General features: G+C 41.0%; 2 long non-coding RNA genes across 12 annotated transcripts in view; one reads left to right on the forward strand and one right to left on the reverse strand.

Annotated features, from left to right (window-relative positions):
* The window catches only part of LOC309515908, a 304,876-nt gene that overhangs the window by 88,537 nt on the left and 203,205 nt on the right, over positions 1 to 13,134 (forward strand). For all 11 annotated transcript variants that reach the window (XR_014212705.1, XR_014212706.1, XR_014212707.1 and 8 more), the window contains 2 exons: positions 10,146 to 10,299; positions 12,845 to 13,034. This is a non-coding gene — a long non-coding RNA (uncharacterized lncRNA). The remainder of the gene's footprint in view (positions 1 to 10,145; positions 10,300 to 12,844; positions 13,035 to 13,134) is intronic.
* On the reverse strand, positions 271 to 9,174 carry LOC309515917. Its single transcript, XR_014212727.1, has 3 exons — positions 8,882 to 9,174; positions 6,642 to 6,719; positions 271 to 397 (listed from the first exon to the last, which is right to left on the reverse strand). It is a non-coding gene; the product is annotated as an uncharacterized lncRNA (long non-coding RNA).

Genomic DNA, 13,134 nt, shown 5'->3' on the forward strand with positions numbered 1-13,134 from the left:
TCCTCAGTTCTGCATTTCTGGTCAACAAAAGAAGGACCTCCTCCTTCTTTGGAGGTCTTTAAGCAGAGGCTTGACAACCATATGTCAGGAGTGCTCTGATGGTGTTTCCTGCTTGGCAGGGGGTTGGACTCGATGGCCCTTGTGGTCTCTTCCAACTCTATGATTCTATGATTCTATGAAAAGGCCCTGCTAGAGTGTGCACAGAGCAAGCAAGTACGTGCAGGTAACAATAAAGGTAGTATTTTGCCCAAAGACCACAGTCATCATAATTATAGTCATACAAATCACCATGTTGAAAGAAAAATCACACATTTTTCAGATGCCACTGGTAAACTTTCCCGCTGTGAATTAGACTCAATCTTAAGTATGTGGAAAACTTCTGTAATTTGGACCACAGCTGCAAAGGAAAGATTGGAATTAGTGCAACTTTGTTTTCATCACAGAATTTTCTTAAATCTTTGTTGCTTTATCAAAAGAATGTTGGGCAGTGGTAATGTTCTGCCTTACAACAGTCCTATTATTCAGTTGTGGGGAATAAGGAGGAGGGGGGAACCCTAAATGAATAGAATGATTACCTTTAATTACCACTTGCTAACTCAGCTATGTAAAATAAGTATTTCTTTATTAAAACGAATGCTTTTGAAAAGCACATCAAGTGCATCAATGTGAATTGTCCTGCCAATGGACTCCAATATTAATCTTAGCACAGCAGCACTGCTGAGAACAGAGGTCTCTCCAGAATTTCAATAGAAGTCCCTTGCCGGATCTAAATTGTGAGTCTGGCATGAAAAAAGATAGTTGCAGCATCTGTTGTCTTTTGCTGAACAATAGTAATAAAAGCTCATTCAGCTTTTGAGACTGGCTCCTTTCCATTAAAGGAATGAATAAGCCCCCCCTTTCTTTCCCCTTATAATTATATAAGAAAGGCATGAAAATTATTTACGGAAATATTAACAGATTATTTTCCCCCACGAGTTTTGCACTTCTAAAGCCAATCCTATATTTTGCTAGCAAATTCAAATAAAGGAACTATATCCTTTTGTACTGACAGTATGCAAATGTTGCAAATTAATTACATGCTGCCCATATCCAATTATACAAACTGACTGAAATAGAGAGAAAAATATTCTCCATTCATTTTTGTGTATGAGTGCGTGTGTACACACACACTTATTATTTTTATTTTATTGATTTATTAAATTTGTATTCTGCCCTACATCCGTAGATCTCAAGGCAGTTCACAACATAAAATTACAATATAAAAACACAAAATACCTAATAAAAATAAGAACAAACCAAACCAAAAATCCTCCCTCACACAATACATTTAAAAGGGCATCAGATAATTAGCCAAAGGCTTAGCTGAAGACAAACATTTTTGCCAGGTGCCTAAAGGGGTATAGTGAAGGGACCAGCTGAACCTTCCTGGGGAGAGCATTCCACAAACAGGGAGCCATTGCAGAAAAAGCCTGTTCTAATGTTGCTACCCTCTGGATGAAGCCCACAAAGAAGGACCTCAGAGGATGATCTCAGGGTCCAGGTAGGTTCATATGGAAAGCAACCATTTTTCGTGCAAGCCATTTTTCTAGCACATCTGTTGCTGTTTAGTCGTTTAGTCGTGTCTGACTCTTCATGACACCGTGGACCAGAGCACGCCAGGCAGCCCTGTCTTCCACTGCCTCCTGCAGTTTGGTCAGACTCATGCTGGTAGCTTCGACAACACTGTCCAACCATCTCGTGCTCTGTTGTCCCCTTCTCCTTGTGCCCTCCATCTTTCCCAACATCAGGATCTTTTCCAAGGAGTCTCCTGTTCTCATGAGGTGGCCAAAGTATTGGAGCTTCAGCTTCAGGATCTGTCCTTTCAGTGAGCACTCAGGGCTGATTTCCTTTACATCTAGTACACTGCTAAGGGACTTTAGTGCTATATCGAATTCTTCCCTACAGGTTTTTAGTAGTGACTGGGTGGCTTTGTTGGTGGGTTTCATCCATCAGCAGTGGTTTGGACTAGTTGACCTTGGAGACACCTTCCAGCTCTGATTCTATAAATAAATTCCTGGCCTCTTCCATGCACAGATGAATGCAAAAGCTTGCCAGTTCCAGGGTGCCATATTGCAGCTACACCAGTTTCCTTTAATTCTGAATGGTTGTAAAACATGTGGTGCCTTCAACTTTGCCCATCTCCCCCCCCCCACTTTGTTTGTTTGTTGCAGAAGGACTCTGGTAGCCTGGTATCTCCGAGGGCATCTGTGACACACTGCATAGCTTGAGGGAAGTTTAGACACACATCCTCTGAAGTCAATTCCCAGCTTTCCCTGTTCACCCATGAAATTTTCATGAGTCCCAGCTTGTAGTTAATAATACAGAACCTTCTCACATGGTGATGAATTAGATAAAGATCAAAATGCACTTTCCAAATTTAAACTGCTACAGTGGTGCCCCGCAAGACGAATGCCTCGCAAGACGAAAAGGGTTTTTCGGTTTTGCGTTGCTTCGCTAGGCGAATTTCCCCATGGGCTTGCTTCGCAAGACGAAAACGTCTTGCACTTTTTTTTTAAAGCCGCTTGAAGAGGCGCAGTTGCGACGGACCGTGCTTCGCAAGACGAAAAACATTGCAAGACGAAAAGACTCGCGGAACGAATTCTTTTCGTCTTGTGAGGCACCACTGTATATAAAAACAACACTAGTAGTAGTAGTAGTAGTAGTAGTAGTAGTGAGTTAATATCAAAAAAATAGTTGCAGGTAATGCAGTAAATGTCTAGGTTTGCTTTCCAGGACAATGATACACTGGATAAGCACTATAGCTCATTGGCAAAACTCATGCTTCACATGCAGAAAGTCCCACTTTCAATACCTGGCACCTGCAGTTAAAATCATCAGGGAGCAGGTGATGGGAAAGACCACTGCATGAGACCCACATAAAGCAGGTATGGGAACCTTTGGCCCTCCAGATGTTTCTGAAGTACAACTCCCCTCTTCCCAGGCTGTTGGCCATGCTTGCTGGAGCTGATGGGATTGGTAGTTCAACATCTGGAGGACCAAAAGTTCCCAACTCCTACTGCAAAGCCCAAGACAGTAAGAGTGAAATCATAACAAAATTTACATATTGCTTGATGGTAAGGAAACCTCTAAGCGGTTTACAAAAAAATGAAATGATCAATTAAAAAAAAGTTTAAAATAGGTACTTTAAAACATCATAGTAGTACTGAACCAAAGCATGTAAAATAAATAGTTCAGTTTTAGGGATCTTCTGATTCTATTAGTAACTAAAGCTTGGGACCCCTAGATGAGGATATCCTGCAGTATGATTCTAAGTGGATATTATGATATCTTCTTAGAGTTTTCAATAATTCATTGAGAATACTTAATTATCACCGATTAGCAAACCTGATACCAACAACCTGAGGAAATGGCAGCATAAAATCACACAGACCTGATACCATGCAGTTAACGTGTCTCTAAAGCTCCCATTTATCTTCCTCATGCTGCTTCTTTACACAAGAACACAAAAGATGAGACATGTAAGCTTTACAGTTATCCCCTGTTCTCTCACCAGATTTCACCAGATTGAACTCCCACAAATGTACCCTGGCTACAGTTTTCTGTTTTGCAGACTAAACAACAAGGGGTACACTCATACAATAAACCTCTAATTGGATTTATCAGTTACTTGCAGGACCCTTATGCCGTAAGAGTATGTGTTGGGCATCCTGGCGAGAGATCACAATGGCTATAGCAGGATCAGATCGCTCATTCATCAGTGATCACCATATTGGAGATGATTGATGACTGCACAACATTTGCATGAATATTTGGTCTGCACAATATTTGCATCAATGTCACAATTTGCCTTCAGTTTAGGTGAAACATGGAAAGGACTGCCTTTTAGGCTTTCACTGTTTGTGACCCATCAAGCCAAATAGAGGACACTAGCTATTGGTGGTAGCCTGTCCTCCAGATGTTAAGTACTTAAGAACAGCCATACTGGATCAGAACAAAAACCTATTTAGTCCAGCATTCTCTTCTTATAATGGTCAACCAGATGCCTACAAGAAGGCTGTAATCAGGATATGAGGGCAATATCCTTCGCCTCACTGTTGTTGCCCCACTCAATCAGTACTCAGATGCATATTGCCTCTGATCCTGGAGGTAATGCATAGCCGTAATGACTAGTGGCCACTAATAATCCCTATCTTCCAGGAATTTGTCTAATACAGCATTGTGACAAGGAGAATTCTACCATTAATAATATTTTCTACTAGTTTCCCTAGAACACGTGTTAAGCTAACTGTTATATAATTTCTGAAATCTCATTTGAATCCCTTATTTAAAAATGGTGTTACATTCGCCCCTTTCCAGTCCTCAGATATGGAAGTTGATATTACAGAGGAGTTGCATTTTTTAAATCATCAGTTTTGTGCTTGAGCTCTTGGGTGGGTGTCATCAGGACCTGGTGATTTATTCATTTTTGATTTTTCAGTAAGGCCTACAGCTTTGTCCCTTGCCACAACCATTTGCTTCTGTTTCTCTTTTCCTGAGAAAGTTAGTGCCAGTACAAAGATCTGCCCTGCATCTTCCTCTGTGAAGACATCTGTAAATAATTCATTCACTTTCTCTGCAATCTCCCTTTTCTCCTTCAGCAAAGTCAGGACTACTTTGTTGTCCAAAGGTCCAACCACCACAGGGCTGCTACAAGACCTTCTGCTACCTGAGATTCACCCAGCCACCTCCATCCCTTCTCTGCTGCTTCCACCCCACCTTTTCCTCCTCCCTCCCTCCTTCTGTTGCCTCCTTTCAACCTGCTTGCCTACTCAATGTTCTTCTCTTCCTTTGCCTGCTCTCCGCTTCTCTGTTTGCTCTGGCTCTGGCTGCAGAGACATGTTAATGAAACTCACTCCTGGTCTCAGTCTGATGAAGAGCTCATTGAATGAGGCAAAGAGTGCCTGTACTGCCACAGCTTTAAAAATGCAGCTTAAATATATAATTTAAAAATTCTTTAAGCTTTAAAATGCAAGGAAATGCTGAACTCTATTTTAAAGCTGTGCATTTTAACACTCTGCAAATCAGTGGTGGCATAAGCACTTGTTGGATAACCTCACCCACAATGCTTTGCTCTGAGAAAGAACGTCTTTCTCAGAGCAAGGCCAGGAGCCCCTGCACAGTGACAGTCTGTGGAAGCGGTTGGTTGGATGGGTAGGTAGGCATGGAGGTGGAAGAAGCAAGGAAAGAGTGGCAGAGAGCAGTGCCAGCCACTGGCTAGTCGTGGCAGTGGGTGGGTGACCAGTTAATTGTGATGGAGGATTGCCAGGCCTAGAGGCAGTGAGTTGGTGGGAGAGGTGCACAGTCTGTTCATTTCTCACTATCCATTGCCTGAGGATCACCTCATAGAAGGACCAGCCCTGCCCAACTGCCTGCCCAGCCTTTTTTTCTGCATAGACAGATAGATAGATAGATTCTTTATTGTCATTACACAAGTGCAACATTGCACAAAGTGCAACGAAATTGGATGCCATCCCTTAAAACAACAAAAGCAAGACAACAACAACAACCAAACAAACCACATTCCAGCCACACCCACACCACACCCATCAAACTCCCAGGTCACACTAACGAGTTACAGCATTCAAAAGGGCCACAGCTCTTGGATAGAAACTGTTTTTCAGTCTATTTGTCTTTGACTTGATGTTTCTATATCTTCTGCCAGAAGGCAGTAGTGCAAACAGACAGTGTCCCGGGTGAGATGAATCCTGCAGGATGTTATTTGCTTTCCTAAGACAACGGGAACCGTACAGTTCTTCCAAAGATGGGAGAGGATGACCAATAATCCTTTGGGCTGTGGTTATGACCTTCTGGAGCACCTTCCTCTCCCTAGCTGTACAACTGGAGAACCAAGCACAAATACAGTATGTAAGAATGCTCTCTATGGAGCCTCGGTAGAAGGACACCAGCAGTCTCTCACTCAGATTGTTCTTCTTTAAAAGTCTGAGGAAATAAATTCTCACGTATTTAAATATTGTTATCCGACTTGTGTGTTGTTTTTTTTACAAAATGTTCCTCCTTTAGTAGACTCCTCTTACCTAGGTGCCAGAATGTTTAAATTCACATGAGAGTTCAGATTAGGGAGCCTTCTACAGTGGTACCTTGGGTTAAGTACTTAATTCGTTCCAGAGGTCCGTTCTTAACCTGAAACTGTTCTTAACCTGAAGCACCGCTTTAGCTAATGGGGCCTCCTGCTGCTGCCGCACCACTGGAGCACAATTTCTGTTCTCATCCTGAGGTACTATTTCTGGGTTAGCGGAGTCTGTAACCTGAAGCGTATGCAACCTGAAGTGTATGTAACCCGAGGTACCACTGTAATTAGTCCGGATGGCTAAGACCCATTCTTGTAATGAGGGAAGGTTTCCACACAATAAAAAGTGTTTGGATGCAGCAAAGCTTTTATTAGCAAGTATGCAATGGGCTACACAGTGTTTTGAGTGCTAATGGTTCTCCATCAGAAGATTACTGATTTCAGGCATTTCCTTTCATAGTTTCCAAGAGTAATGAAAGAGTTTGCAAGACACATATCTTATGTAGCTCTTATTGTAGATCACGAAAGGAAACTACTGAAATAAACCCTGTTATATTTTTATAAAATAACTTACCCGTATTACCCTGTTTCGCTTTCTCTCATTTGAAAGCATAGTTGCTGTCACTCTTTGATGCCTGGCCTACAAATATTTCTGAAAGTGAAGGCAGAATTGATTAAAGTTTATTCATACAAACACTTTTGTCTTCACACAATAAATGGGCAAACTCCATCCACAATAAATTTTCTGCTTGTTAAGGGCAGAACAGCTCCTAAAATATGAACAATCCATATTTTTTTAAAAAAAACAACAACCATGAATGTATAACAGCACTGTTCAGGGAGATTTAGAATTTCCAAGCCTTTATTTGCAATTCCTACTCCTTTAAAATTGAGAGATTGTCTAAGATAATAATACTAAAGGAAACCATAGTTACTGCAGAAAAGGATTTTTATTGTTTACTTTGTAATTCCTGAACCCTTCAAAACACATATTGTCTTATGGCCACATGGGTGATGGTTACAAACACACTTTGTAAAAGCTGGACATTTTAAAAGAAGTGTGTCAGCAGCAGAATCACATTCCAAGGGCTACTGTCTTGCCTTGGTGTGGTCTAGTAGCTGCTAGTGCTCATTGCGACTGTTGCAGCAGAAAGCTAGGGGCCCAGACAGGAGGTGGAACCAGAGCCAATGATAAACAGTGTCAACTAATTTTAGATTTGCCCCCATCTTATTTATTTATTGCATTTATATACCTCCTTTTTCTCCCACTCCTCATTTAATCTCCACTACAATGCTTTGAGTTCTATAAGGGCAACACTGAGACTTCAGAGGAAGAAGCTAACAGGCAGTGCCACCTCCTGAATTGGATGGGTGGTACTGGTTGAGGGCAGATTGAAGTTGATGGGACAGTGCCCTATTTGCTGTAATGGATCAGCTGCCACTGGCCTGGTCCATTGTCCCTGAGCTAGAGCCAAAGAGGTTGCTGATTTTACTTCCATAGAACTCATGTAAAAACTGTGATTCAGTTGCATTGATAAACAAATCATGAACCTCTTGCCCCACAAATGTTGCTGGACTACAGCTCCCATCGTCCTTGACCATCGGCCTTGGCTGGCTGGGCCTGTTAGGCATTCAAGTTTAACTACATCTGGAGAGCCACAACTTCCCCAGCTCTGCTCCTATACAGAATCATAATTCTAGGGTTCAGGATCATGACAACTGAGAACCATGATGGTTAAATAATTCTGAAACAGGCATAAGATTATAGTGCAAACAGACACAGGCCCAGATGAAGTTACAGTTGTGTTTTCAGTTTAAGGTTCACCATATAAAGATTCCTGTGGAGTCCTGTCAAATAAAGAAGGCATTTTATACATGACGCATTTGAACCCAGACTGTAATACTTATTAACTTGCTTATGACTACAGTCTCCAACTCTCCAGTTGTAGTAAATTGCAATTCCCTGAAGTTGGGGTGGGGGAAGTAAGTCTTTAAGAAGTGGTGCCCAGAAAAATACTATAGGTAGTCAGGGGGCATGCCAAATCAGTTTCAGTTATCCATGTGTTTTATTAAGAACAGGAGTAGCACAACCAATTGTTAGTTTTGAAGCACTACAATCTTTCTACAGAATTCTTTCCTTATGCTTATGTTCCAAATAAGAATCTATAACTCTCACTGTGGTTTTGAAGAACCTCCGATCCACTTCACAAGTTCTTTCTTAAACACTTAAGTTTGACAAGCCCTCTTCCCCTTTTCTAACAGTTCACTGTGTAGGAACTCAAACCTATACAACTTGTGACCCACTAAGCAGAATGTAACATTCCAGCCATGCATGGTGGTCCACCAGAGCCTTGATAAATCTCCTGGCTTTTACTCTCTGACTAGCTGAGTGGATGAGCTGAAACATGTGGATGAGCATAGCTGGATCCAGTTCTCAAAATGTCCCATTTTTTTGGGGGGGGGACCTACTAATTTTACATGAGCACCCTGTTTTGTGTGGGATAAGCCAGCCTCATATAACTAATGTGCTTAACTCTATTTACTCCATGAAGGGGTTAAGACCATAGAGTAAACTGTTCTCCCTGGCTTAGTTAGGTCACATTGGGAGGGTTCCCAAATTCTTTACTGTATTCTCGCTCTTTTCCACCATGTAACCAACTAGTAAATATGTCTGGGCTGCTTGCTCCAAGCCCAGAGTGTGTGGCTTTAGTAAGCCATCTTTGTGTTTCTGTGCAAATAATTTAGAAACATTTACCAATTTTGCTATTGTGTGGAAAAGTACATGAATTTGTAAGTAAACTGTTTTTAACTTACCAAATGTATGGTCTCTTTCTGTGCTAAGGGGAAGTTGGGAGCTTTGGAAGAAACTTAGAATGGGATATTTTCTGTTCTGACTTGCTCAAAACTTCTGCTCACAGAAGTCCCTCAAGTCTTGCTTTTCTCTCTGAATCTCTTCTCCTCAGAATCTCCTCAGACAAAAACTTTCAGACCCTAAGGGCCAAAAATGTCATAAGTAAATAAATAAAATAGAAGCTCTAATTGCATATACATCATTGGTCCCATTTTACAGAAAAGGAACACTAGCGATGCCAAGAACAGCTAGCAAACTTAACAGTACAGTGGAAGAAGGCACTTTTTGATTTTTAAATGTTGTTCATCCTGATGTAATTTGTCAATGAATTAAGGACCTATCTCACAATTTGTTTTGAAGAAAAAATGGGCAGGTGGAGAACCATGTATGCCCCCTTGAAGGAAGATGGGATGTGAGTGTAATAATGAAAAAGGTTGTTATACACTGAGGTTGATTTTGTTTTATTTTATCTTAAATCGTTTGTTTTTCTTGTTTAACTTCCTTACTTTTGAAATTTGCTTTGTGGCCTTAATATATATATTTAAGCTAAAGGATAACAATGATGAATTCATTAAAACAAACATTTCTGTATGGCAACACAAAATGTTTTGACGTCTACTAAGTAGAAAGAAACCTTTTGCTGCTTTGGCATCTCCCCCACCCGCCTACCTCAAGCGGACCTTGCTTTTCTGGCCATATTCTGAGACATCAAATGTTTGTTACAGTATGTCTAGACATGTGTCTTCCCAATAACAATTTGAATGGTGTGGGTCAAATGGTACACACAGGATCTTATTTATCAGGAGATGGAGTGTGGGAAACGAGGTATCTATCCTTCAATGTCTCTTCCTCTGGCTAATGATACCACTGATTGGTGAGGGAATAATATTTTCTTCAAGTAATTTCAGCAGAAATCTTTTGGACATGTAGTAGCATGTGGAAATGCCACTATTGTTTACTTATTTATTTCGTTTCTTGGCGAGCATTGCGTTTCATTAGGTACCCCCTGACACTCACTGCCTATTCAGCAGACATACTTTCAGAATCTTTTCTTTCCGGAATCTTTCTTTTCTTTTCTTTGTGTAAAGGGTATGTACCGGCTTTGTGGAATCCCTGTAGCAAGTTGTAAATGATGTATGAACTGAAAAATCTTTGCCTTGTACACAGTAGGAATACAGAAAGTGCTGTGCAGTCACTGCTGTGCTATGCTTTTTTCTATATATACAGACACACAGGATTCATCTCATATTCATTCTGACAAGTCCTTCAAGTCCAGATGTCTTTGGATGGGATGGATGGCTTGTGTGTAAATTTAGCATTGTCCTCTTCTTCCATATTATATATGAAAGGTCACTTGCAGGAATCTCAAAAATCAGGCCAGGTAAGCTACTTCTTCATTACATATTATGTGCTCTAGGCTTATTTCCTTTCAATACCAGCTACTGAGACCACATTTTTATTTTGCATTCCCATTATTTTTATGTCCTTTCTAGTGTTCAGCTGAAATTTCTTGTAAGGCTTTTTTTTCTGAGAAAATTTCTGAGGTTTCCCCGTTTCTCATCTCCCTTCGAAAAAGAAGACCATATTTTTTTCCTGAATCTTCTACACTTAAAAAAAGGAAAGAAGAAGTATGATTGCTGACATTTTATTAAACAATGCCCTGAAATGCTTGGTCTGGGGAATTGTGGATGCAAATTGGTGGCCAGGCTGCCAGCATAGTTTTTGCCACTGCCACTTAACATCAGCATTGCAGCAGCAAAGCCAAAATTACGGGGGGGGGGGGGAGAAAGAAAGAAAGAAAGAAAGAAAGAAAGAAAGAAAGAAAGAAAGAAAGAAAGAAAGAAAGAAAGAAAGAGAAAGAAAGAAACTATTTTACCACCTTTGCTAATTGTGACAACTACCCCTGAAAAACACTTGGAGAATTTCTCTGATCCTTGGAGAAGTACATTGAAATGTTTTTCTCCAATTTCTCTGCCCACAAATGGGGTACTGAGATGACATTGTTGAACGGCTCTAGGCAAAACACAAGGTGCAACCTTTTTTCTTTCTTTTTTTAGTTTAATCTCAGTCTGTGCAATTGGGTAGTGATTAAGAACTAGAAACAGCCCACATGCTAGGTGGCAGGAGGGGTGACTGTCTAGGACCAATTAAATTTTCACTCGATAATTCATCAAACAAGCTATTGTTTTCACTCAGCTAAAAGAGGCCTTGAGAAGGTGCACCACCTTACTGTACTTTTTCTGCATATTTTTCTTCATGCTGTGACCAATGTGTGGCTGCTGCCTAGGGCTATTTGCAGATCTACTATTCAGTTCTCATTTTTTTATACACATCTGATGAATATCTGCTCCACGAAATTATTGCTCCAGATAGATCATCAATGGACTAACTTGGACTACTTTGTGCTGTGCAGAAGCTCCTTTGCTGCAAATAAGAAGCACACACAGTCTTTGACCAGTACTATGGCGACTTCTCTCTCAGGACCTATCTGCATTATAAGGCCATTTTAAGGCTCTGCTGAAGAATTCTGGGAAGCATGCTGAGAGTTGATAGGAGACTCCTAGTCCCTTTTCAGAGCTGTAATTCCCAGGTTTTCCTGGAAAGAGGGATTGACTGTTAAACCACTCTTGAGAGCTATAGCTCTGTGAGGGGAATAAGGGGCTCCTAATAACTCTTTGCACCCTTAAGAAGCTATAGTTCCTAGGATTCTTTGGAGGAAGCCATAACTATTTAAAGTGCCACGACACCGCTTTAAATGTGCAGTGCAGATGGGGCCCCAATTAAGCTTACGTGCAAAGGCATTTCCATACTAGTAGTTCCCTCCAGTGCAACATATTTCAGAAAGATTACTTAAGGGGGGAAACCTCAAGAACAGCACAGTGAGTATGCTCAGTGGGCATTAAATACTTACTGATCATTGAGGGAGATAAATGGAAAGGTGCATCCTGGGAAGGGCATGGCTGCCTGGCCAGAGAATTCTTTCAAAATTTGCTGAGGATCCTACTTGTAAATGTTGGATTGAAAAGGGATAACAAAACAGACCTCTGTATTGTCCAATTCCAGTATGAAGATCACATATCCCCAAGATTCACATCATGGATATGGTTTACGAAAAAGCAGAAGACTCAGGAGTCAAGTCATTTGTTTATCTAGCCAGTATTGTATACTCTGACTGGCAACAGCTCTCCAGGGTCTCAGGAAAGTCTTCTCCCATCACCTGCTGCTTTTAGCTGGAGACACCAGGGATTGAATCGTTGAACTTCTGCATGTGCTTTACCTCTGAGCAGAAGTAACAAGTCTATCACTATTGGCTGAATACTAACTAGCTTTTCAAATTGGTTTAAGGAAAGCAGATAGCCACAGTTTCACAAGTGACTGAGAGGCCTCCTGGAACCAATACAGAAATATTCCCCTTGCCTCTCTCCAGGGAAGTGGCAACGTGCAATTTATATCCCCACAAGGCATATTCAGTCTTCTTCATATTCTAAGGTAGGGTTTCCCAAACTTGGGTCTCCAGCTGCTTTTGGACAACAATTCCCACCATCCCTTGCCAGCAGGGATGATGAGAACTGTAGTCCAAAAACAGCTAGAGACCCAAGTTTGGAAAACCCTGCTGTAAGGTATATCAAAAGAGGTTTGTTGAGGTTTCCTTGAAAGAAAGTCTGCTCACACTGCGTTGGAGACTGTATGCCTACACAGTACCCTTGGCACTTTATTACGCAACGTGATTGGAGTCTTCCTCCTTCCCTAAAAACACGATCAATGTGAAAAAAACAAACACAATTTACTCTGTCACAGAGCACATTAGGCTACAGTGGTTGGTGCTGTAAAATAATTCCATGTGCCAGCCTTCAGTGATTACTTGCAGATATTTACTTTTAGCGCATGGCATATAGAACATTAAAAGCGTTTTGAAAATCCCACAGTTTTTCAACTTCTGAAGGATTATTAACTTCAAAGTCGGAAGAAATGTCGGCCTTCTATGTTTGGAAATGCCAGCAGCCTTTGCATATCCCCACCACAGTACCAAGCAACCCCCAGCAGAGAGGAGCGATTACTGCCTCGGTGGCGAGAGGATGGCTTTTGATCTCCTAACATATTGGAAATTACTTAAAGGTAAGCCATCTGCTAGCTGAGGAACAAAAATAGATTACATCACACCCTGCTAGAAAGATTGTGTTAAATCCTGTATATCAAGGCTTTTAATAATTCTATA

The sequence above is a fragment of the Podarcis vaucheri genome, assembly GCF_965113315.1.
Source record: "Podarcis vaucheri genome assembly, chromosome: 12".
Lineage (NCBI taxonomy): Eukaryota > Metazoa > Chordata > Lepidosauria > Squamata > Lacertidae > Podarcis > Podarcis vaucheri.